The 24,076-nt window shown below is 36.7% G+C and overlaps 1 non-coding gene across 1 annotated transcript; it reads right to left on the minus strand.

Annotated features, from left to right (window-relative positions):
* Nucleotides 1-20,770: 20,770 nt before the first annotated feature.
* Nucleotides 20,771-20,878, minus strand: LOC127745261 (small nucleolar RNA R71). The gene has a single exon (XR_008006458.1). It is a non-coding gene; the product is annotated as a small nucleolar RNA R71 (small nucleolar RNA).
* Between the last annotated feature and the right edge of the window lie 3,198 nt (nt 20,879-24,076).

Below are 24,076 nucleotides of genomic sequence, written 5' to 3' on the forward strand. Positions count from 1 at the left end.
CAAAATTAAATTTTTTAACCTTAAAATCAGATTTTTTTAATCAAAAATTCAATTTTAAAACTAATTTTTAGAAATCCAATTTTTAAACCAAATTTTTTAACCTCAAAACTAGATTTTTAAACCAAAAATTCAGTTTTAAAACTAATTTTTAAATAATATTTTTTTTTAAAAAGTAAAATTAATACTAAAGTCTTTTTAATCTATATAGATTCATTACAACTATGATTTGGTTCTTTATAAATCTAATAACAATAACTAATCTATATAATATTTAATCATTTTCAAAATATCAAAAGGATGTCACTAGAAAATTTTTCTAAAACAACAACCACAAAATATTAAAAAATATCAACTAAATCATCAAACAACTACAACCTTTGAAAAAAATATATCTACAAATAATAAAATATATCTTTATCATTTTGAAAGATAACAAAAACTGAAAGTGCAACATTTTCATGCTGAATCTTTTCTAGTTAAAACTAGAATGTGATAATTAGAAACATGAAAAATGACAATGTATTTAAGAAGTAGAGTTCTAAATATGGCATACATTAGGTATGTGTGAATTTAAATAGCTCCTCTAAGTACAAACAAAGGACGGTGACGAAAAATAGAATAAGAAAGCACGAAAAAGGGTAAAAGATGAGAAATAGAAGTGAGGCTGTGCTTGTGGTAGTGGTGGCAACTACGAAATTGCGGTGTCCTGCTCCGATGCTGGCTGCAGCGGAGACAACAAAGTTGAAGAAGAGAAAGGAGAAGACCAAGAAAAAAGAAGGAAGATGTTGTGCCTTGTGTGTGGGAGAACAAGACTCAAAGTCTCAAATTAGGAATTTTTGCAAGTTTGGATCTTAATTTGGATTTGGATTCGAATTTGAATTGTTTAAAAGTTTGTTTGAAAATCATTTAACTTGAGAAAAGAATTCTATTTTCTTGAAGAAAAAGGTTTTATTTCTATTTGAAATTCAATTTCATTATTTGAAATAATTATAATATATTAATAGAATATAATTTAAATTTAAAAAGTATGAGAATTGATTTAAAAATCAGATCTTTTTTATCTGATTTACAAATAAAGAAAAAATAAAAATTAGAATTTTTAAAGAAATTCAAATCATTTATTTTTAGTTATTTCAAAACAAAAAAATGAATTTAATTCTTGAATGAATTTTAATTTTCTAGTATTCCAAACAAGCTCTAAATAGTTTGAATTAAAAAACCAAACATAAAATAGATACAGCTTGATTTGGATATCTTTTATTTAAAATCCAGAATTTGGACTTTTTTGCACAACAATAACACCTTGTGCTGAGTTAGACATTTTTTCACTTTCTTATAGAAAAAATGAAAGAAAGAAGTGTACTTACTATCATGATTATTCATATTCAACATTCTGGAAGTAAGTTTTTGAACTATCACTTATATTCAATGCACCATAGAATATAGCATTGGTACTCGGTAGTAGAAATGATCTTAGAAATTCTATAAACTCAATTTGTTCCCTTTCTTGAGTTTTAAAGTCTCTGATTAAGAATTTATAAGTTTAGTTAGATTTTTAGTTTTTTTCTCTTTAAAATATGCAAATCACTTAAGGGAAGGGAAAAGCATTATCTAATAAGCATCTTAGTTATGTTTTTCTTTTTAATTCTTGTTGTACTACAACAACACAAAATGGGCCTAAGATATGCGATGGCGAAGAGGAGGAATATGCTTGGCTTGTAAAGATAGGAACGCCTGCAGATATTTACACTAGTCCGGCTATCTAGTTTTAGGTCTGTTGCTTAGATTTAAAAGTAATTATATGCTTCCTGTTGTGAATAGCGGATGATGATATTAATGCATGTACATTATTCATCTCCCATTTTACATCTATTGGTGATCAAGGAGGATCTAAATTTATTTACAATGCATGACATGTGAAGGTTGATTTATGCCTCCTATTACTAGAAGCATATTTGGAGCATAAGATTTTGATATATAAAATCTATGATAGTCCTCATGCTTTGATAAGCAAATCTATTTCTGTAATATTCCTTGTATAGTGCATACAGTGGATTGTAGTATCAATGAAATGGCAATACTTTCTCATCATTTTCCAATATCTACTATTAGTATTTGCCAAAGGCCATGGAAAAAATTATTTCTCTTAGAAACAAGAGACTAAACTGGAGAAAGGATGGTGTATTATTGAATGTCACAAAGGTATAATGTACAAAGATATTTATAGGTGTTAGAATAATCAAAGCAATAAAAGCATACAATCCTACAATTAATATACAGATATGCTATATAAATATAAATTATACTAATTTATCTAAATTGATTCTAATTTATACTCTAACACTCCCCTTCAAACTCAAGTGGGAGCTAAGAATACTATCTTGAGTTTGGATACTAGAGTCCGGAAATGAGTAAGATGATGAGACTTTATGAAGATATCAATAGTCTGATTCAGAGTTCCAACAGCTACGAGGCGAACAGCATGAACAAGAAAACGTTGTCGGACAAAGTGACAATCAATCTCAATGTGTTTGGTACGTTCATGAAATACATTATTATGCTCAATTTGAATAGCACTGCGGTTGTCACAAAAAACATTCAATTGAGGACGACTGATGAGCACCCAAGTCTTCGAGAAGTGAAAGAATCGAGATAACCTCAGCAGTAGCATCAGCAAGAGCATGGTATTCAGCTTCTGTGCTTGAGCGAGCAGTGAACGTTTTCTTCTTAGCTCACCAAGAAATAAATAGTAACCAGTAGTAGAACGACGTTTAGTGGGATCACTAGCCCAATCAGCACCTGAGTACGCCTAAAGAGATAAAGATAAATGGGCAGAAAAATAAAGGCCATGAAATAAGGTGCCTTTGATGTAGCGAAGAATGCAAAGAACTGGCGCATAGTGAGTAGTACGAGGAGCTGACAAGAACTGGCTAAGAACATGAACTAGATAGACGATGTCTAGTCAGGTGACAGTCAAGTAGATGAGTCCTTCAACTAACTATTGATAAAGAGTAGGATTATCCAAAATAGTACCATCCATAGGGGTAAATCGAACATTAGGCTTAAAGGGAGTAGACTCAGTGTGACTATCTGTAATTCCGGCTCGAGTAAGAAGATCCGAAGCATACTTAGCTTGTAAAAGATAGATGTCGTCATATGTGGATATGACTTCTAGACCAAGAAAATAATTGAGAGAAAAGATCTTTCATTTCAAAAGTACGGTGAAGAGAGGCCTTGAGATTAGAGTTACCATCAGCATCATCTCTAGTAATGATCATGTCATCAACATACAAAAGTAGAAGAACAACTCCATGATCACTTTTATTAATAAAGAGAGCATTCTCATGAAGACTGCAAGTGAAACCGAGATTGAATATAGTGGTGCTGAACTTGTCAAACCATTCATGATGAGCTTGCTTAAGAGCATAAAGTACATTGCAAATGAGATAGACTTTGCTAGAAGGACAAGGATAACCCGGAGGTGGTTTCATGTAGATCTTAGTGGGGTCCCAAACATCAGAGTGGATAAGATCAAAAGGAAACCAAGCAAGAGATGAATTATTGTGAAAAGATAAAGCAGGTTGTTTGGCAATTTGACAAAAAATGGAATCAAAAGACTCATTATTAACCTGACCCAAAACATCTCGAGACACCAGAGGACGTAATTTTCCTAAGGAGTTGTGGGCAAGACGGTGATGCCACAAGTGAAGGGTAGATTGAGAAGAAACATCACAGAGATTTGACACAGGAGGAATATAAGATTCTCGAGTTCAAACAACCTTTCAACCTTACGTCCCGTCCCGATGATTTATCCCGTCCGACGATCCTGTACACAATAACCAGAAATAAAAAAATTGACATCAAAATCGAGATCAACAAGTTGACCAATAGAAATAAGATTAAAGTTCAATTTAAAAATATAAAAAGTATCAGGGAGATTAAGAGTTGACTGGGAAATAAAACCTTTGTGTGTCGCGTGCAAGAGGGAACCATTAGCAGTATTGACAGAGGGTGCATTTGTAGTATTAGATAAAGATGAGAAAAGATTACGCAAAGAAGACATGTGATTAAAGCAACTCGAATCAAAATATCATTTAGAATTACCTGGAGGAGTCGAAAAAGCAATAGGAGTATTACCAGAAAGGGAGAGAAGATGCTTAAGAAGAGATGCAATATCAGATAGAGAGACAGGAGATGGGTTGAGAAGAGCAAAGATGGTAGATTCAGTAGTAGCAGTAATAGTAGAAGCAGACACATTCTTGGAGAAGTTGAGATGAGAATGATACTTGAGATAATCAAGACGTGATGGACGAGTAGGGCAAGTAGTAATCAAATGTCCCGAGAGCTTGCAGTAGTGGCATAACAATTGTGGACAATTGTAGCTAATGTGACCTATCTGTTGATATTTGCGACATTCAACAGAAGGACAGTCTAAGAAGAGGTGTCCAAAATGGTTACAATATCAACATAATTTATCCTTTCTGTCTGTGACAGCAAAAATATCTGATTTTTCCATAATAGTAGATACAAAGATCAAAGAAATGAGAGAAAAATTACAAATTCGGGGCCGAAAACAAAAAATAGAGGACAGAATCGGAAAGAGCTCACCAAAAAATCTTAGAGAGGGTCCCACTATTTGCCACGTCAGCAGGGTATGCCTTGTGGCAACGCGTGATAGGAGAAGGGAGATGTGTCAACGCTGATGCGGACAGGGAAGTGGCACGTGGGTCGGGTTGGGTTCGACGTGGGCTGGAGTGGGTCCGCGTGTGTGGCTGGCTGATGAATCCATATTTTACGATATATTTTGGATTGATTTGAGTGGATTTCATCATATAAACCCACATTTATTCACCTAAATAGCATGCTTTTGAGATTTCTTCCTAAAATGTGCTTGAAAGTGAAAACATGCTCTTTAGGCCTTTTTATTGCTAAATTTTTTTCACTTTAATCCCATTTAGTGCCTTGATGTATTTGTTGAGTGATTTCAGGTTCCCAAGGCAAGCATGGTTGAAGAAGTGAGAAAAAGAGCATGCAAAAGAGAAGAAACCATGAAGAAATGGAGTTTGGAAATTCCAGCATGTGTGCGCACGCACAAGTATGTGTGCGTACGCACAAGGAAGATTTGCGAGCGACACGTACGCGGTGACCCGAGTCACGTGAACTCATTAATACAAATCGCAGAGGGAAAATTTTGGGCCTCCAGAACCCAGTCAAACTCATTTTCTGAAGCTATTTGAGGCCAAAGTGAAGAGGAATGAAAGGGGGCAATTAGGTTTAGCTTTTATGATGTTTTCTCTTAGTTTCTATAGAGAGAAGCTCCCCTTCTCTCTAGAATTAGGGTTTTTCTTAGTTTAATTGTTTTAATTTCAGCTTTTAATTCTTGTTCTAGTGTAGTTTTCTTTATGTTTTCATGTTTTTTTATCTTGTTCTTCTTCATTTCTCTTGTTATTTCCTTTATTTTGTCATTTTTATGTTATGAATACTCTTTGTTAATTTTAATTTCAATTAATGCAAATTTATATTTTCATGTCATTTATTGCTTTCTTTAGTTGTTATTTTCATTTTCTTGCTTTTAGTATTTTAGACTTTATTTTTAATGCAATTTAATATTATTTTATTTTCATGCACACCAAGTGTTTGATAAAATGCTTGGCTTAGTTTTTACTTAGTTTTTCTTCACTCTTGGCTTAGAATTGGTGACTTTGGTAACCCTTGAGTCATTGATGTCCATTCTTGTTTGATATATTAGAGTAGTTAGTTTATTTGGTTTCCCTTGACTCTAAGTGACCCAATAGTGTTGACTTAGGACTTAGGGATTGGAATCAACTATGCCTATTTGACTTATCTTCGATGAAAGGTTGACTAAGTAGGATTAACTCTTCATAATCATCATGTGTTTGTGGTCAATGGCTAGGATAGGTAACCTTAGCTCTCAATTACTTGCCAAGAGGTTTCTTGCATTTCAATTTTCCTTGCTTTGAATTTTATTGCTTTGACCTTTAGTTTTTTGCATGTTTAGTTTCTCACACTCTTGGTTGAGAAATTGGGTGTTTGGGTAAAATTGAGTTGTGGATGTCCAAATGGCAGGCTCTCAATTGCGTTGGAAAGTAGACATCCAGGACTTTTCAGCAATATATAATAGTTTAGACGATGCAAACTGGCATTTAACGCCAGCTTTCTTATGTATTTTCAACGGTGGAGTTTCTACATACCATAGATTAAGGTGTGGAGCTCTGCTGTTCCTCGAGTATTAATGCAAAGTACTACTGTTTTCTATTTAATTCATGCTTATTCTTATTCTAAGATATTCATTCATACTTCAACCTGATGAATGTGATGATCCGTGACACTCATCACCATTCTCACTTATAAACGCGTGCCTGACAAACACTTCTGTTCTACCTGTGAAAGCTAGAATCCATTGGCAGCATTCTTGAGATCCAAAAAGTCTAAACCTTGTCTGTGGTATTTGATGAGCAGATAATTTATACATTTTTTGGCATTATTTTTTAGTAGTTTTTAGTAGGATCTAGCTACTTTTAGAGATGTTTTTATTAGTTTTTATGCAAAATTTATATTTCTGGACTTTACTATGAGTTTGTGTATTTTTCTGTGATTTCAGGTATTTTCTGGCTGAAATTGAGGGACCTGAGAAAAAATCTGATAGGAGGCTGACAAAGGACTGCTGATGTTGTTGAATTCTGACCTCCCTACACTCGAAATCGATTTTTTGGAGCTACCGAACTCCAAATGATGCGCTCTCAACTGCGTTGGAAAGTAGACATCCAGGGATTTCCAGCAATATATAATAGTCCATACTTTATTCGCGTTTAGACGATGCAAACTGGCGTTCAACGCCAGTTCTATGCTGCATTCTGGAGTAAAACGCTAGAAACACATCACAAACCAGAGTTCAATGCCAAAAACATGTTACAACTTGGCGTTTAACCCCAAGAGAAGCCTCTGCACGTGTAAAGCTCAAGCTCAGCCCAAGCACACACCAAAGTGGGTCCCAAATATGGATTTCTGCACTAAGACTTATTTCTGTAAACACTAGTAATTAGTTTAATATAAATAGAACTTTTTACTATTGTATTAGACATCTTGGTATCTATCTTTGGACGTTGAGTTCTTAGACTTTGGGTGGCTGGCCATTCGGCCATGCCTGGACCTTTATCACTTATGTATTTTTAACGGTGGAGTTTCTACACACCATAGATTAAGGTGTGGAGCTCTGCTGTTCCTCGAGTATTAATGCAATTACTATTGTTCTTCTATTCAATTCAACTTATTCTTATTCTAAGATATCTGCTGCACTTCAACATGATGAATGTGATGATCCGTGACACTCATCATCATTCTCACCTATGAACGCGTGCCTGACAACCACTTCCATTCTACCTTAGATCGAGCGCGTATCTCTTAGCCTCCATTCTGAAAGATCGGAGTCTTTGTGGTATAAGCTAGAATTATTGGCGGTCATTCCTAAGATCCGGAAAGCCTAAACCTTGTCTGTGGTATTCTGAGTAGGATCTGAGATGGGATGACTGTGACGAGCTTCAAACTCGTGAGTGTTGGGCGTAGTGACAGACGCAAAAGAATCACTGGATTCTATTCCAATATGATCGAGAACCGACAGATGATTAGCCGTGCTGTGACAGAGCATTTGGACCATTTTTACTGAGGGGATGGGAAGTAGCCATTGACAACAGTGATGCCCTACATACAGCTTGTCATGGAAAGGAGTATGAAGGATTGGATGAAGGCAGTAGGAAAGCAGAGATTCAACAGGAACAAAGCATCTCTATGCACTTATCTGAAATTCTCACCAATGAATTACATAAGTATCTCTATCTTTTTTTATGCTTTATTTATCTTCATATTCGAAAACCATTATAACCATTATTATCCGCCTGACTGAGATTTACAAGATGACTATAGCTTGCTTCATACCGACAATCTCCGTGGGATCGACCCTTACTCACGTAAGGTATTACTTGGACGACCCAGTGCACTTGCTGGTTAGTTGTGCGAAGTTGTGACAAAGTGTGATTCACGTTTGAGAGCTCCAAGTCTTTGGCGCCATTGTTGATGATCACAATTTCGTACACTAAGTTTATGGCACCGTTGTCGGGGATTGTTTGAGTTTGGACAACTGACGGTTCATCTTGTTGCTCAGATTAGGTAAATTTTCTTTTCAAAAAGTTTTCAAAAATCTTTCAAAAATTATTATTTGTTCTCGTTTTTTCCAAAAATAAGTTTTCAAAAAAAAACACAAAATTTTTTTTAATAAAATCATAAAAACCAAAAATATTTTGTGTTTCTTGTTTGAGTCTAGTGTCAATTTTTAAGTTTTGTGTCAATTGCATGTTTTTAAAAATTTATGCATTTTTTTGAAAAATTCATGCATGTTGTTCTTCATGATCTTCAAGTTGTTCTTGATAAGTCTTCTTGTTTGATCTTCATATTTTCTTGTTTTGTGTTTTTTGTTGTTTCTCATATGCATTTTTGCATTCATAGTGTCTAAGCATTGAAAATTTTTAAGTTTGGTGTCTTGCATGTTTTTCTTTTCTTGAAAATTTTTCCAAAATAAGTCTTGATGTTCATCTTGATCTTCAAGGTGTTCTTCGTGTTCATCTTGACATTCATAGTGTTCTTGCATGCATCATTGGTTTTGATCCAAAATTTTCATGTTTTGGGTCATATTTGTGTTTTTCTCTCTCTTCATTAAAAATTCAAAAATAAAAAAATATATTTTCCTTATTTCTCTCATAAATTTCGAAATCTTTGGGTTGACTTAGTCAAAAAATTTTAAAATAAGTTGTTTCTTGTTCGTCAAGTCAAGATTTCAATTTTAAAAATCTTATCTTTTCAAAACTTTTTCAAAAATCAAATATTTTTTTCTTTTTCTTAATATTTTTCGAAAAATGTAAAAATTGTTTTTCAAAATCTTTTTCTTAAATTCATTTCAAATTTTCAAAAACTTTACTAACAATTAATGTGATTGATTCAAAAATTTGAAGTTTGTTACTTTCTTGTTAAGAAAGGTTCAATCATTAATTTCTAGAATCATACCTTTTAGTTTCTTGTTAGTCAAGTCATCAATTTTAAAAAAATCAAATCTTTTTCAAAACAAATCTTAATCATATCTTTTCTTTTCAATCATATATTTTCAAACATATCTTTTTCAAATCATATCTTTTTCAAAATTGATTTCAAAAATCTTTTCTAACTTCTTATCTTTTCAAAATTGATTTTCAAATCTTTTTCAACTAACTAATTGACTTTTTGTTTGTTTCTTATCTTTTTCAAAACCACCTAACTATTTTTTTCTCTAATTTTTAAAAACTCCTCATCCTTTCTCAAAATTCTTTTTAATTAACTAATTGTTTCAAATTTTAATTTTAATTTTATTTCTTCTCTTAATTTTCAAAAATCACCAACTTTTTTTTTCAAAAACAATTTTTGAAATTCTCTCCCTCTCATCTCCTTCTATTTATTTATTTACTAACACTTCTCTTCATCTAAAAAAATTCGAACCCTCTCTTCTTCTCTGTGTTCAAATTTTTCTCTTCTCCTTCTTCTATTCTTTTCTTCTTCTACTCACATAAAGGAATCTCTATACTGTGACATAGAGGATTCCTCTTCTTTTTCTGTTCTCTTCTTTTTCATATGAGCAGGAGCAAGGACAAGGAAATTCTTGTTGAAGCAGATCCTGAACCTGAAAGGACTCTGAAGAAGAAGCTAAGAGAAGCTAAAGCATAACAATCCAGAGAAAACCTTACAGAGAATCTCGAAAAAGAAAGAGACATGGCCGAACCCAATAACAATGGTGGAGGCGCAAAGAGGATACTTGGTGATTATACTACACCTACTTCCAATTTTTATGGAAGAAGCATCTCAATCGCTGCCATTGGAGCAAACAACTTTGAGCTGAAGCCTCAACTAGTTGCTCTAATGCAACAGAACTGCAAATTTCATGGACTTCCATCAGAAGATCCCTATCAGTTCTTAACTGAGTTCTTGCAGATCTGTGATACTATTAAGACTAATGGAGTAGATCCTGAAGTCTACAGGCTCATGCTTTTCCCATTTGCTGTAAGAGACAGAGCTAGAACATGGTTGGACTCACAACCTAAAGATAGCCTAGACTCTTGGGATAAGCTGGTCACGGCCTTCTTGGCCAAGTTCTTTCCTCCTCAAAAGCTGAGCAAGCTTACAGTGGATGTTCAGACCTTCAAGCAAAAAGATGGTGAATTCCTCTATGAAGCTTGGGAAAGATACAAGCAGTTGACCAAAAAGTGTCCTTCTGACATGCTTTCAGAGTGGACCATTTTGGATATATTCTATGATGGTCTATCTGAGTTCTCTAAGATGTCACTGAACCATTCTGCAGGTGGATCTATTCACCTAAAGAAAACACCTGCAGAAGCTCAAGAACTCATTGACATGGTTGCAAATAACCAATTCATGTACACCTCTGAGAGGAATCTTGTGAGTAACAGGACGCCTCAAAAGAGGGGAGTTCTTGAAATTGATACTCTAAATGCCATATTGGTTCAGAATAAAATGTTGACTCAGCAAGTTAACATGATTTCTCAGAGTCTGAATGGACGGCAAAATGCATCCAACAGTTCTAAGATGCATCTTCCGAAGAAGAAGCTTATGATCTTGAGAACCCTGCATTGGCAGAGGTGAATTACATGGGTGAAGCCTATGAAAACACCTATAATTCCTCATGGAGAAATCATCCAAATTTTTCATGGAATGATCAACAGAAGCCTCAACAAGGCTTTAATAATGGTGGAAGAAACAGGTTTAGCAATAGCAAGCCTTTTCCATCATCTTCTCAGCAATAGACAGAGACTTCTGAAGAGAGCCCCTCTAGCTTAGCAAACATAGTCTCTGATTTATCTAAGGCCACTTTAAGTTTCATGAATGAAACAAGAGCCTCTATTAGAAACTTGGAGGCACAAGTGGGTCAGCTGAGTAAGAAAATCACTGAAACTCCTCCTAGTGCTCTCCCAAGCAATACTGAAGAAAATCCAAAAAGAGAGTGCAAGGCCATTGATATAATCAAAATGGCCGAATCCAAAGAGGAAGGGGAGGACGTGAATCCTAATGAGAAAGACCTCATGGGACATCTCCGGAATCTGAGGCTCATATATAGACCATAGAGATTCCATTAAACTTTCTTCTGCCATTCATGAGCTCTGAGAACTATTCTTCCTCTGAAGAGGATGAAGATGCAACTGAAGAGCAAGTTGCTCAATATCTAGGAGCCATCATGAAGCTGAATGCCAAGTTGTTTGGTAATGAGACTTGGGCAGATGAACCTCCCTTGCTCATCAGTGAACTAAATACACGGGTTCAGCAAATTTTACCTCAAAAGAAACAAGATCCTGGTAAATTCTTAATACCCTGTACCATAGGCACCATGACCTTTGAGAAAGCTCTGTGTGACCTAGGGTCAGGTATAAATCTTATGCCACTCTCTGTAATGGAAAAACTGGGGATTTTTGAGGTACAAGCTGCAAGAATCTCATTAGAGATGGCAGACAAGTAAATAAAACAAGCTTATCGATTGGTAGAGGACATGTTAGTGAAGGTTAAAGGCCTTTACATCCCTGCTGATTTCATAATCTTAGACACTGGGAAGGATGAGGATGAATGCATCATCCTTGGAAGACCCTTACTAGCCATAGCAAGAGCTGTGATTGATGTTGACAGAGGAGAGCTAGTCCTTCAATTGAATGGGGACTACCTTGTGTTTAAAGCTCAAGGATCTTTGATGAGCAAATAATTTATACGCTTTTTGGCATTGTTTTTAGGTAGTTTTTAGTAGGATCTAGCTACTTTTAGGGATGTTTTTATTAGTTTTTATGCAAAATTCATATTTCTGAACTTTACTATGAGTTTGTGTGTTTTTTTGTGATTTCAGGTATTTTCTGGCTGAAATTGAGGGACCTGAACAAAAATCTGATTCAGGCTGAAAAAGGACTGCTAATGCTGTTGGATTCTGACCTTCCTGCACTCAAAATAGATTTTCTAGAGTTACAGAACTCCAAATGGTGCGCTCTCAACGGCGTTGAAAAGTAGACATCAAGAGATTTCTAGAAATATATAATGGTCCATACTTTGTTCGAGCTTAGATGACACAAACTGGCATTCAACGCCAGTTTCATGCTGCATTCTGGAGTAAAATGCCAGAAACACGTCACAAACCAGAGTTAAACGCCAAAAAATCATTACAACTTGGCGTTTAACTCCAAGAGAAGCCTCTGCACGTGTAAAGCTCAAGCTCAGCCCAAGCACACACCAAAGTGGGCCCTGGAGGTGGATTTCTGCACTTAAACTTATCTCTGTAAACCCTAGTAGCTAGTTTAGTATAAATAGAACTTTTTACTATTGTACTAGTGTCTAGTCTTTTTGACCATTCGGTCTTTTGATCATTCAAAGGGGGGCTGGCAATTCGGCCATGCCTGGACCATCACTTATATATTTTCAACGGTGGAGTTTCTACACACCATAGATTAAGGGTGTGGAGATCTGCTGTTCCTCGAGTATTAATGCAATTACTACTATTTTCTATTCAATTCATGCTTATTCTTATTCTAAGATATTCGCTGCACTTCAACATGATGAATGTGATGATCTGTGACACTCATCATCATTCTCACCTATGGACGCGTGACTGACAATCACTTCCGTTTTACCTTAGAACGAGTGTGTATCTCTTGGATTCCTTAATCAGGATCTTCGTGGTATAAGCTAGAACCCTTTGGCGGCCATTCTTGAGAATCCAGAAAGTCTAAACCTTGTTTGTGGTATTCCGAGTAGGATTCAGGGATTGAATTACTGTGACGAGCTTCAAACTCGTGATTGTTGGGCATAGTGACAGACGCAAAAGAATCAATGGATTCTGTTCCGACATGATCGAGAACCGATAGATGATTAGCCGTGCTGTGACAAGAGCATTTGGACCATTTTCACTGAGAGAATGGGAAGTAGCCATTGACAACGGTGATGCCCTACATACAGCTTGCCATGGAAAGGAGTATGAAGGATTGGATGAAAGCAGTAGGAAAGTAGAGATTCAGAAGGGACAAGCATCTCCATACACTTATCTGAAAGTCTCATCAATGAATTACATAAGTATCTCTATCTTTATTTTATACTTTATTTATTATTATTTTCAAAACCTTTATAACCATTTGAATCCGCCTAACTAAGATTTACAAGAAGACCATAGCTTGCTTCACACTAACAATCTCCGTGGGATCGACCCTTACTCACGTAAGGTTTATTACTTGGATGACCAGTGCACTTGCTGGTTAGTTGTGCGAAGTTGTGACAAAGTGTGATTCACGTTTGAAAGCGCTACCAAGTTTTTTGCGCCATTGTTAATGATCACAATTTTGTGCACAAATCTTCCTCTGCAACCATGGAAAAGAGGCACGATAAGCTTCTCTCAATACAGAGTCAAACAAAGCCCCCACAATCAAACTCTAAGTTTGGTGTTGGGAGGCCACAACCAAACTCTAAGTTTGGTGTTGAACCCCCACATTCAAACTCTAAGTTTGGTATTGGGAGGTCCCAACAATGCTCTGAACATCTATGAAGCTCCATGAGAGCTCACTGTCAAGCTATTGACATTAAAGAAGCACTTATTGTGAGGCACCCTAATTTTTATTTATCTAAATTTCTATTGTTCTTTTATGTTTTATTAGGTTTATGATCATGTGGAGTCACAAAATAATTACAAAAATTAAAAACAAAATTAAAAACAGCAGAAGAAAAAGCACACCCTGGAGGAAGAGATGTCTGGCGTTTAACGCCAGAAACAAGCATCAGTCTGGCGTTAAACGCTAGAAACAGGCTACATTTGGGCGTTTAACGCCAGAAACAAGCTGCAGTCTGGCGTTAAATGCCAGGATTGCATACAGAGGGCGTTTTACACGCCTAAAATATGCAGGAATGAGAAATCCTTGACACCTCATGATCTGTGGACCCCATAGGATCCCCACCTACCCCACTTCTCTCTTCTTCACACAATCCAATAACATTATACCCTTCACCAATCACCTCAATCTCTCTTCCCCATTACCCCTTCACCAATCACATCCATCCACTATTCCCCATCAACCCCACCTACCTTCAAATTCAAAATCTCTTTCCCACCCAAACCAACCCTAAATGGCCTAAACCAAACCCCTCTCCCTCCACTATATAAACCCCTTCATCCTTCTTTATTTTCACAAAACACTACCCTCTCTTCTCCCCTTAGCTGAAACCTACACCTCTCTCCCTCTCCTCTATATCTTCTTCTTCTTCTTCTTCTATTCTTTCTTCTTTTACTCGAGGGCGAGCAATATTCTAAGTTTGGTGTGGTAAAAGCATAGCTTTTTTATTTTTCCATAACCATTGATGGCACCTAAGGCCAGATAAACATCAAGAAAGAGGAAAGGGAAAGCAATTGCCTCAACCTCTGAGTCATGGGAGATGGAGAGATTCATCTTAAAAGCCCATCAAGACCACTTCTATGAAGTTATGGCCAAGAAGAAGGTGATGCCTGAGGTCCCTTTCATGCTCAAGAAAAATGAGTATCCGGAGATCCGACATGAGATCCAAAGAAGAGGTTGGGAAGTTCTTACCAACCCCATTCAACAAGTCAGAATCTTAATGGTTCATGAGTTCTATGCTAATGCATGGAGCACTAGAAACCATGATCAAAGTATGAACCTGGATCCAAAGAATTGGCTTACAATGGTGCGGGGGAAATGCTTAGATTTCAGTTCGGAGAATGTAAGGTTGGCGTTCAACTTGCCTATGATGCAAGAAGACGCACGCCCCTACACTAGAAGGGTCAACTTTGATCAAAGGTTGGACAAAGTCCTCATGGACATATGTGTAGAAGGAGCACAATGGAAAAGAGACTCAAAAGGCAAGCCGGTTCAATTGGGAAGACTGGTCTTTAAGCCTGTGGCTAGAGGATGGTTGGAGTTCATCCAACGCTCCATCATCCCCACTAGCAACCGATCTGAAGTAACTCTGGATCGGGCCATCATGATCCATATCATCATGATTGGAGAAGAAGCAGAAGTTCACGAAGTCATCCCTCTAGAACTCTACAAAGTAGCCGAAAAGCCCTCCACCTTGGCAAGGCTAGCTTTTCCTCATCTCATTTGCCATCTATGCAACTTAGCTGGAGTTGTCATAGAAGGAGACATCCTCATTGAAGAGGACAAGCCCATCACTAAGAAGAGGATGGAGCAAACAAGAGAGCCTATCCATGGATCTCAAGAGACGCATGACTAGAGGAGCTCAAGGACACCATTTCTCCTTCAAGAAGAAGGTGGTGCCTCACTAAGGTGGACTCATTCCTTAACTTCTTTGTTCTTATCTCTCTGTGTTTTGTTTTTTGAGCTTCATGTTTGTCTATGTTTGTGTCTTTATTACATGATCATTAGTATTTAGTAACTATGTCTTAAGGCTATGAATAATTCCATGAATCCTTCACCTTTCTTAAATGAAACATGTTTTTAATACAAAAGAACAAGAAGTACATGAGTTTCGAATTCATCCTTGAAATTAGTTTAATTATATTGATGTGGTGATAATACTTTTTATTTTCTGAATGAATGCTTGAACAATGCATATTTTTTATTTAGTTGTTTATGAATGTTAAAATTTTTGGCTCTTGAAAGAATGATGAAAAAGAGAAATGTTATTGATAATCTGAAAAATCATGAAATTGATTCTTGAAGCAAGAAAAAGCAGTGAAAAAGAAGAAGCTTGCAAAAAAAAAGAGAAGAGAAAGAAAAAGAAAAAGCAAGCAGAAAAAGCCAATAGCCCTTAAAACCAAAAGGCAAGGGTAAGAAGGATCCAAGGCTTTGAGCATCAATGGATAGGAGGGCCCAAGGAAATAAAATTCAGGCCTAAGCGGCTAAATCAAGCTGTCCCTAACCATGTACTTGTGGCATGCAGGTCCAAGTGAAAAGCTTAAGACTGAGTGGTTAAAGTCGTGATCCAAAGCAAAAAGAATGTGCTTAAGAGTTCTGGACACCTCTAACTAGGGACTTTAGCAAAGTTGAGTCACAATCTGAAAAGGTTCACCCAGTCACGTGTCTGTGGCATTTATGTATCCGGTGGTAATACTGGAAAACAAAGTGCTTAGGGCCACGACCAAGACTCATAAAAGTAGCTGTGTTCAAGAATCAACATACTTAACTAGGAGAATCAATAACACTATCTGAACTCTGAGTTCCTATGGATGCCAATTATTCTAAACTTCTAAGGATAAAGTGAGATGCCAAAACTGTTCAGAAGCAAAAAGCTACAAGTCCCACTCATCTAATTAGAACTAATATTCATTGATATTTTGATATTTATAGTATATTCTCTTCTTTTTATCCTATTTGATTTTTAGTTGCTTGGGGACAAGCAACAATTTAAGTTTGGTGTTGTGATGAGCGGATAATTTATACATTTTTTGGCATTGTTTTTTAGTAGTTTTTAGTAGGATCTAACTACTTTTAGGGATGTTTTTATTAGTTTTTATGCAAAATTTACATTTCTGGACATTACTATGAGTTTGTGTGTTTTTCTGTGATTTCAGGTATTTTCTTGCTGAAATTGAGGGACCTGAGCAAAAATCTGATAGGAGGCTGACAAAGGACTGCTGATGCTGTTGGATTCTGACCTCCCTGCACTCGAAATGGATTTTTTGGAGCTACAGACATCCAGGGCTTTCCAGCAATATATAATAGTCCATACTTTATTTGAGGTTAGACGACGCAAACTGGCATTCAACGCCAGTTCCATGCTGCATTCTGGAGTAAAAATGCCAGAAACACGTCACAAACCAGAGTTAAACGCCAAAAACATGTTACAACTTGGCGTTTAACCCCAAGAGAAGCCTCTGCACGTGTAAAGCTCAAGCTCAGCCCAAGCACACACCAAAGTGGGTCCCAGAAGTAGATTTCTGCACTAAGACTTATTTCTGTAAACCCTAGTAACTAGTTTAATATAAATAGAACTTTTTACTATTGTATTAGACATCTTGGTATCTATCTTTGGACGTTGAGTTCTTAGACTTTGGGGGGCTGACCATTCAGCCATGCCTGGACCTTTATCGCTTATGTATTTTCAACGGTGGAGTTTCTACACACCATAGATTAAGGTGTGGAGCTCTGCTGTTCCTCGAGTATTAATGCAATTACTATTGTTCTTCTATTCAATTCAACTTATTCTTATTCTAAGATATCCGCTACACTTCAACATGATGAATGTGATGATCTGTGACACTCATCATCATTCTCACCTATGAACACGTGCTTGACAACCACTTCCGTTCTCCCTTAGATCGAGCGCGTATCTCTTAGCCTCCATTCTGCAAGATCGGAGTCTTCGTGGTATAAGCTAGAATTATTGGCGGTCATTCCTAAGATCCAGAAAGTCTAAACCTTGTCTGTGGTATTCTGAGTAGGATCTGAGATGGGATGACTGTGACGATCTTTAAATTCACGAGTGTTGGGCGTAGTGACAGACGCAAAAGAATCACTGGATTCTATTCCAATATGAACGAGAACCGACAGATGATTAGTCGTGCTATGACAGAGCATTTGACCATTTTTACTGAGGGGATGGGAAGTAGCCATTGACAACGGTGATGCCCTACATACAGCTTGCCATGGAAAGGAGTATGAAGGATTGGATGAAGGCAGTAGGAAATCAGAGATTCAACAGGAACAAAGCATCTCTATGCACTTATCTGAAATTCTCACCAATGAATTACATAAGTATCTCTATCTCTATTTTATGCTTTATTTATCTTCATATTCGAAAACCATTATAACCATTATTATCCGCCTGACTGAGATTTACAAGATGACCATAGCTTGCTTCATACCGACAATCTCCGTAGGATCGACCCTTACTCACGTAAGGTATTACTTGGACGACCCAGTGCACTTGTTGGTTAGTTGTGTGAAGTTGTGACAAAGTGTGATTCACGTTTGAGAGCTCCAAGTCTTTGGCGCCATTGTTGATGATCACAATTTTGTGCACCAATATTCCGAGTAGGATCTGGGATGGGATGACTGTGACGAGCTTCAAACTCGCGACTGTAGGGCGTGGTGACAGACGTAAAAGGATAGTAAATCCTATTCCTACACGATCGAGAACCAACAGCTGATTAGCCATGCGAGAAACGATAGAGGGCCTTTTTCACTGAGAGGATGGGAAGTAGCCATTGACAATGGTGACGCCCTACATACAGCTTGCCATGGAAAGGAGTATGAAGGATTGGATGAAGGCTGTAGAAAAGCAGAGATTCAAAAGGAATGAGGCATCTCCATACACTTATCTGAAATTTCCACCAATGATTTACTTAAGTATCTCTATCTTTATTTTATGTTTATTTATCTTTTAATTATCAAAACTCCATAACCATTTGAATCCGCCTGACTGAGATTTACAAGGTGACAATAGCTTGCTTCAAGCCGACAATCTCCGTGGGATCGACCCTTACTCACGTAAGGTTTATTACTTAGACGACCCAGTGCACTTGCTGGTTAGTTGTGCGAAGTTGTGAAAAAGAGCGATATTACAATTGTGCGTACCAAGTTGTTGGCACCATTGAGATCACAACTTCGTGCACCAAGTTTTTGGCGCCGTTGCCGGGGATTGTCCGAGTTTGGACAACTGACGGTTCATCTTGTTGCTCAGATTAGGTAATTTTCTTCTTATGTTATTTTCAAAAAGTTTTCAAAAATCTTTCAAAATTTTTCTTTGTTTTCGTTTTTCCGAAAAGTAATTTTCGAAAAAATCCAAAAAAACTAATAAAATCATAAAATCAAAAAAAAATTGTGTTTCTTGTTTGAGTCTAGAGTCAATTTTTAAGTTTGGTGTCAATTGCATATTTTTATTTTTCTAAAAAATTTTCGAAAACTCATGCATGGCGTTCTTCATGATCTTCAAGTTGTTCTTGGTAAGTCTTCTTGTTTGATCTTCATATTTTCTTGTTTTGTGTCTTTTGTTGTTTTTCATATGCATTTTTGAATTCATAGTGTCTAAGCATTAAAAATCTCTAAGTTTGGTGTCTTGCATATTTTTCTTTTCTTGAAAATTTTTAAAAAATAAGTCTTAATGTTCATTTTAATCTTCAAAATGTTCTTGGTGTTCATCTTGACATTTAAAGTGTTCTTGCATGCATCATGTGTTTTGATCCAAAATTTTTATGTTTTGGGTCATATTTGTATTTTTCTCTTTCCTCATAAAAATTCAAAAAAATCAAAAAAATATATTTCCCTTATTTCTCTTATAAATTTCGAAATCTTTGGGTTGACTTAGTCAAAAAATTTTAAAATTTGTTGTTTCTCTTTAGTCAAGTCAAGATTTCAATTTTAAAATCCTATCTTTTCAAAATCTTTTTCAAAAATCAAATATTTTTCATTTTTCTTTTATGTTTTTGAAAATTTTTAAAATTGTTTTTCAAAATCTTTTTCTTAATTTTATTTCATAATTTTCGAAAACTTTACTAACAATTAATGTGATTGATTCAAAAATTTGAAGTTTGTTACTTTCTTGTTAAGAAAGGTTCAATCTTTAAATTCTAGAATCACATCTTTTAGTTTCTTGTTAGTCAAGTAATCAATTTAAATTTTAAAAATCAAATCTTTTTAATTTCCTTTTCAAATCTTTTTCAAAATAAATTTCAACCATATATTTTTTTCAAATCATATCTTTTTCAAAATCTTTTCTAACTTCTTATCTTTTCAAAATTGATTTTCAAATCTCTTTCAACTAACTAATTGACTTTTTGTTTGTTTCTTATCTTTTTCAAAAGCACCTAACTACTTTTCTCTCTCTAATTTTCAAAAATCACCTTCCTCTTTTTCAAAATTCTTTTAATTAACTAATTGTTTCAAATTTTAATTTTAATTTTATTCCTTTTCTTAATTTTCAAATTTTAACTAATAATTAAAATAAAAATAAAAATATTTTCCTTCTCTCTTAATTAAAACTCGAATTTTCTCCCATCTCTCATCTCTTTCTATTTATTTATTCATTTACTAACACTTCTCTTTATCTTAAAATTCGAACCTTCTCTGCCTCTCTGTGTTCAAATTTTTTTCTCTTCTCCTTCTTCTATTATTTTCTTCTTCTACTCACATAAAGGAATCTCTATACTGTGACATAGAGGATTCCTCTTCTTTTCTATTCTCTTCTTTTTCATATGAGCAGGAGCAAGGACAAAGACATTCTTGTTGAAGCAGATTCTGAACCTAAAAGGACTCTGAAGAAAAAGCTAAGAGAAGCTAAAGCACAACAATCCAGAGAAAACCTTACAGAGAATCTCGAAAAAGAAAGAGACATGGCCGAACCCAACAACAATGCAAGGAAGATGCTTGGTGACTTTACTGCACCAAATTCCAACTTACATGGAAGAAGCATCTTAATTCCTGCCATTGGAGCAAATAATTTTGAGCTAAAGCCTCAATTAGTTTCTCTGATGCAATAGAATTACAAGTTTCATGGACTTCCATCAGAAGATCCTTTTCAGTTCTTAACTGAATTCTTGCAGATCTGTGATATTGTTAAGACCAATGGGGTTGATCCCGAGGTCTACAGGCTTATGCTTTTTCCTTTTGCTGTAAGAGACTGAGCTAGAATATGGTTGGACTCTCAACCTAAAGATAGCCTGAACTCTTGGGATAAGCTGGTCACGGCTTTCTTAGCCAAGTTCTTTCCTCCTCAAAAGCTGAGTAAGCTTAGAGTGGATGTTCAAACCTTCAGACAGAAAGAAGGTGAATTTCTCTATGAAGCTTGGGAGAGATACAAGTAACTGACCAAAAAGTGTCCTTCTGACATGCTTTCAGAATGGACCATCCTGAATATATTTTATGATGGTCTGTCTGAATTGTGTAAGATGTCATTGGACCATTCTGCAGGTAGATCTATTCACCTAAAGAAAACGCCTGCAGAAGCTCAGGAACTCATTAACATGGTTGCAAATAACCAGTTCATGTACACTTCTGAAAGGAATCCTGTAAGTAATGGGACGCCTCAAAGGAATGGAGTTCTTGAAATTGATGCTCTGAATGCCATATTGGCTCAGAACAAAATGTTAACTCAACAAGTCAATATGATTTCTCAGAGTCTGAATGGATGGCAAAATACATCCAACAGTACTAAAAAAGCATCTTCTGAAGAAGAAGCTTATGATCCTGAGAACTCTGTAATGGCAGAGGTGAATTACATGGGTGAAGCCTATGGAAACACCTATAATCCCTCATGGAGAAATCATCCAAATTTCTCATGGAAGGATCAACAAAAGCCTCAACAAGGCTTTAATAATGGTGGAAGAAATAGGTTTAGCAACAGCAAGCGTTTTCCATCATCTTCTCAACAACAGACAGAGAATTCTGAGCAGAGTCCCTCTAGCTTACAAACATAGTCTCTGATCTATCTAAGACCACTCTAAGTTTAATGAATAAAACAAGGTCCTCCATTAGAAATTTGGAGGCAGAAGTGGGCCAGCTGAGTAAAAGAGTCACTGAAACTCCTCATAGTACTCTCCCAAGCAATACAGAAGAGAATCCCAAAAGAGAGTGCAAGGCCATAACTGTGAATAACATGGCCGAACCTGGAGAGAGTGGAAAGGCAGTGATTCCTAGTGAGGAAGACCTTCTGGGATGTTCACTGACCAATAAGGAGTTCCCTTTTGAGGGACCGAAGGAATCTGAGGCTTATCTAGAGACCATAGAGATTCCATTGAACCTCCTTTTACCATTCATGAGCTCTGATGACTATTCATCTTCTGAAGAAGATGAAGACATTGTTGAAGGGCAAGTTGCCCAGTATTTAGAAGTAATCATGAAGCTGAATGCCAAACTATTCGGTAATGAGACTTGGGAGGATGAGCCTCCATTGCTCATTAATGAACTAAATACCTGGGTTCAGCACACTTTACCTCAAAAGAAATAGGATCCTGGTAAATTCCTAATTCCCTGTCTCATAGGCACCATGACCTTTGAGAAGGCTCTGTGTGACCTGGGGTCAGGCATAAATTTAATGCCACTCTCTGTAATAGAGAAACTGGAAATCTTTGAAGTACAGGCTACCAAATTCTCATTAGAAATGGCAGACAAATCCATGAAAAAGGCTTATGGACAAGTAGAGGACGTGTTAGTAAAGGTCAAAGGCCTTTACATCCCTGCTGATTTCATAATCCTAGACACTGGGAAGGATGAGAATGATTCCATCATCCTTGGAAGACCCTTCCTAGCCACAGCAAAAGCTGTGATTGATATGGACAGAGGAGAGTTGGTCCTTCAACTGAATGAGGACTACCTTATATTTAAAACTCAAGGATCTCCCTCTGTAACCATAGAGAGGAAGCAAGAAAAGCTTCTCTCAATACAAAGTCAAACAAAGCCCCCATAACCAAACTCTAAGTTTGGTGTTGGGAGGTCCCAACAATGCTCTGAATATCTGTGAGGTTCCATGAGAGTCCACTGTCAAGCTATTGACGTTAAAGAAGTGCTTATTGGGAGGCAACCCAATTTTTATTTATCTATGTTATTTCATGTTATTTCCTTTTTTTTAGGTTGATGATCATGTGGAGTCACAAAATCAATTGCAAAAATTCAAGAAAAATAAAATAGCATAAAAAATAGCACACCCTGGAGGAGAAACTTACTGGCATTTAAACACCAGTAAGGGTAGCAGAATGGGCATTTAATGCCCAGTCTGGCACCATTCTGGGCGTTAAACGCCAGAAACAAGCACTAGACTGGTGTTAAACGCCAGAAAGAAGCAACAATTTGGCGTGAAATGCCAGAAACAGGTTACAGCCTGGCGTTTAACACCAGGAAAGGAATAAAAGCTGCCGTTTAACGCCAGAAACAAGCAGCAATCTGGCGTTAAATGCCAGGATTGCATAGCAAGGGCGTTTTGTATGCCTAATCGGAGCAGGGATGATACATCCTTGACCCCTCAGGATCTGTGAACCCCACAGGATCCCCACCTACCCTCCCACAAACTCTTCCCCAAATACCCCTCACCAATCAAATCATATCCTCTTCCCTATATTCTCTTCACCAATCACCTTCATACCTCTTCCCCAAAAACCCCACCTACCTCACTTTCAAATTCAAACACTTTTCCTTCCCAAACCCAACCTTAATGACCGAATCTTAACCCTCCCCTCACCCCTATATAAACCCCTCACTACTCCTTCATATTCACACAAACACATACACCTTTCCACCATCTTGGCCGAATTCACTTCTCCCTCAATCTCCTCTATTTTTCTTCTTTTTCCCCTTCTTTTTTTCTTCTTTTGCTCAAAGACGAGCAAACCTTTTAAGTTTGGTATAGTAAAAGCATTGCTTTTTGTTTTTCCATAACCATTTATGGCACCTAAAGTCGGAGAAACCTTTAGAAAGAGGAAAGAGAAGGCAAAAGCTTCCACCTCCGAGTCATGGGAGATGGAGAGATTCATCTCAAAGGTCCATCAAGACCACTTCTATGAAGTTGTAGCCAAGAAGAAAGTGATTCTTGAGGTCCCTTTCATGCTCAAGAAAAATGAGTATTCGAAGATCCGACATGAGATCCGAAGAAGAGGTTGGGAAGTTCTTGCCAACCCCATTCAACAAGTCGGAATCTTAATGGTTCAAGAGTTGTATGCTAATGCATGGATCACTAGAAACCATGATCAAAGTATGAACCCAAATCCAAAGAATTGGCTTACAATGGTTCGGGGAAAATACTTAGATTTCAGTCCGGAAAATGTAAGGTTGACGTTCCACTTGCCAATTATGCAAGAAAACGCATGCCCCTACACTAGAAGGGTCAACTTTGATCAAAGGTTGGACCAAGTCCTCATGGACATATGTGTGGAAGGAGCTCAATGGAAAAGAGACTCAAGAGGCAATCCGGTTCAATTGAGAAGACCGGACCTTAAGCCTGTGGCTAGAGGTTGGTTGGAGTTCATCCAACGCTCCATCATTCCTACTAGCAACCGATCTGAAGTGACTGTGGATCAGGCCATCATGATCCATAGCATCAT

The sequence above is a fragment of the Arachis duranensis genome, chromosome 2 (assembly GCF_000817695.3).
Source record: "Arachis duranensis cultivar V14167 chromosome 2, aradu.V14167.gnm2.J7QH, whole genome shotgun sequence".
NCBI lineage: Eukaryota > Viridiplantae > Streptophyta > Magnoliopsida > Fabales > Fabaceae > Arachis > Arachis duranensis.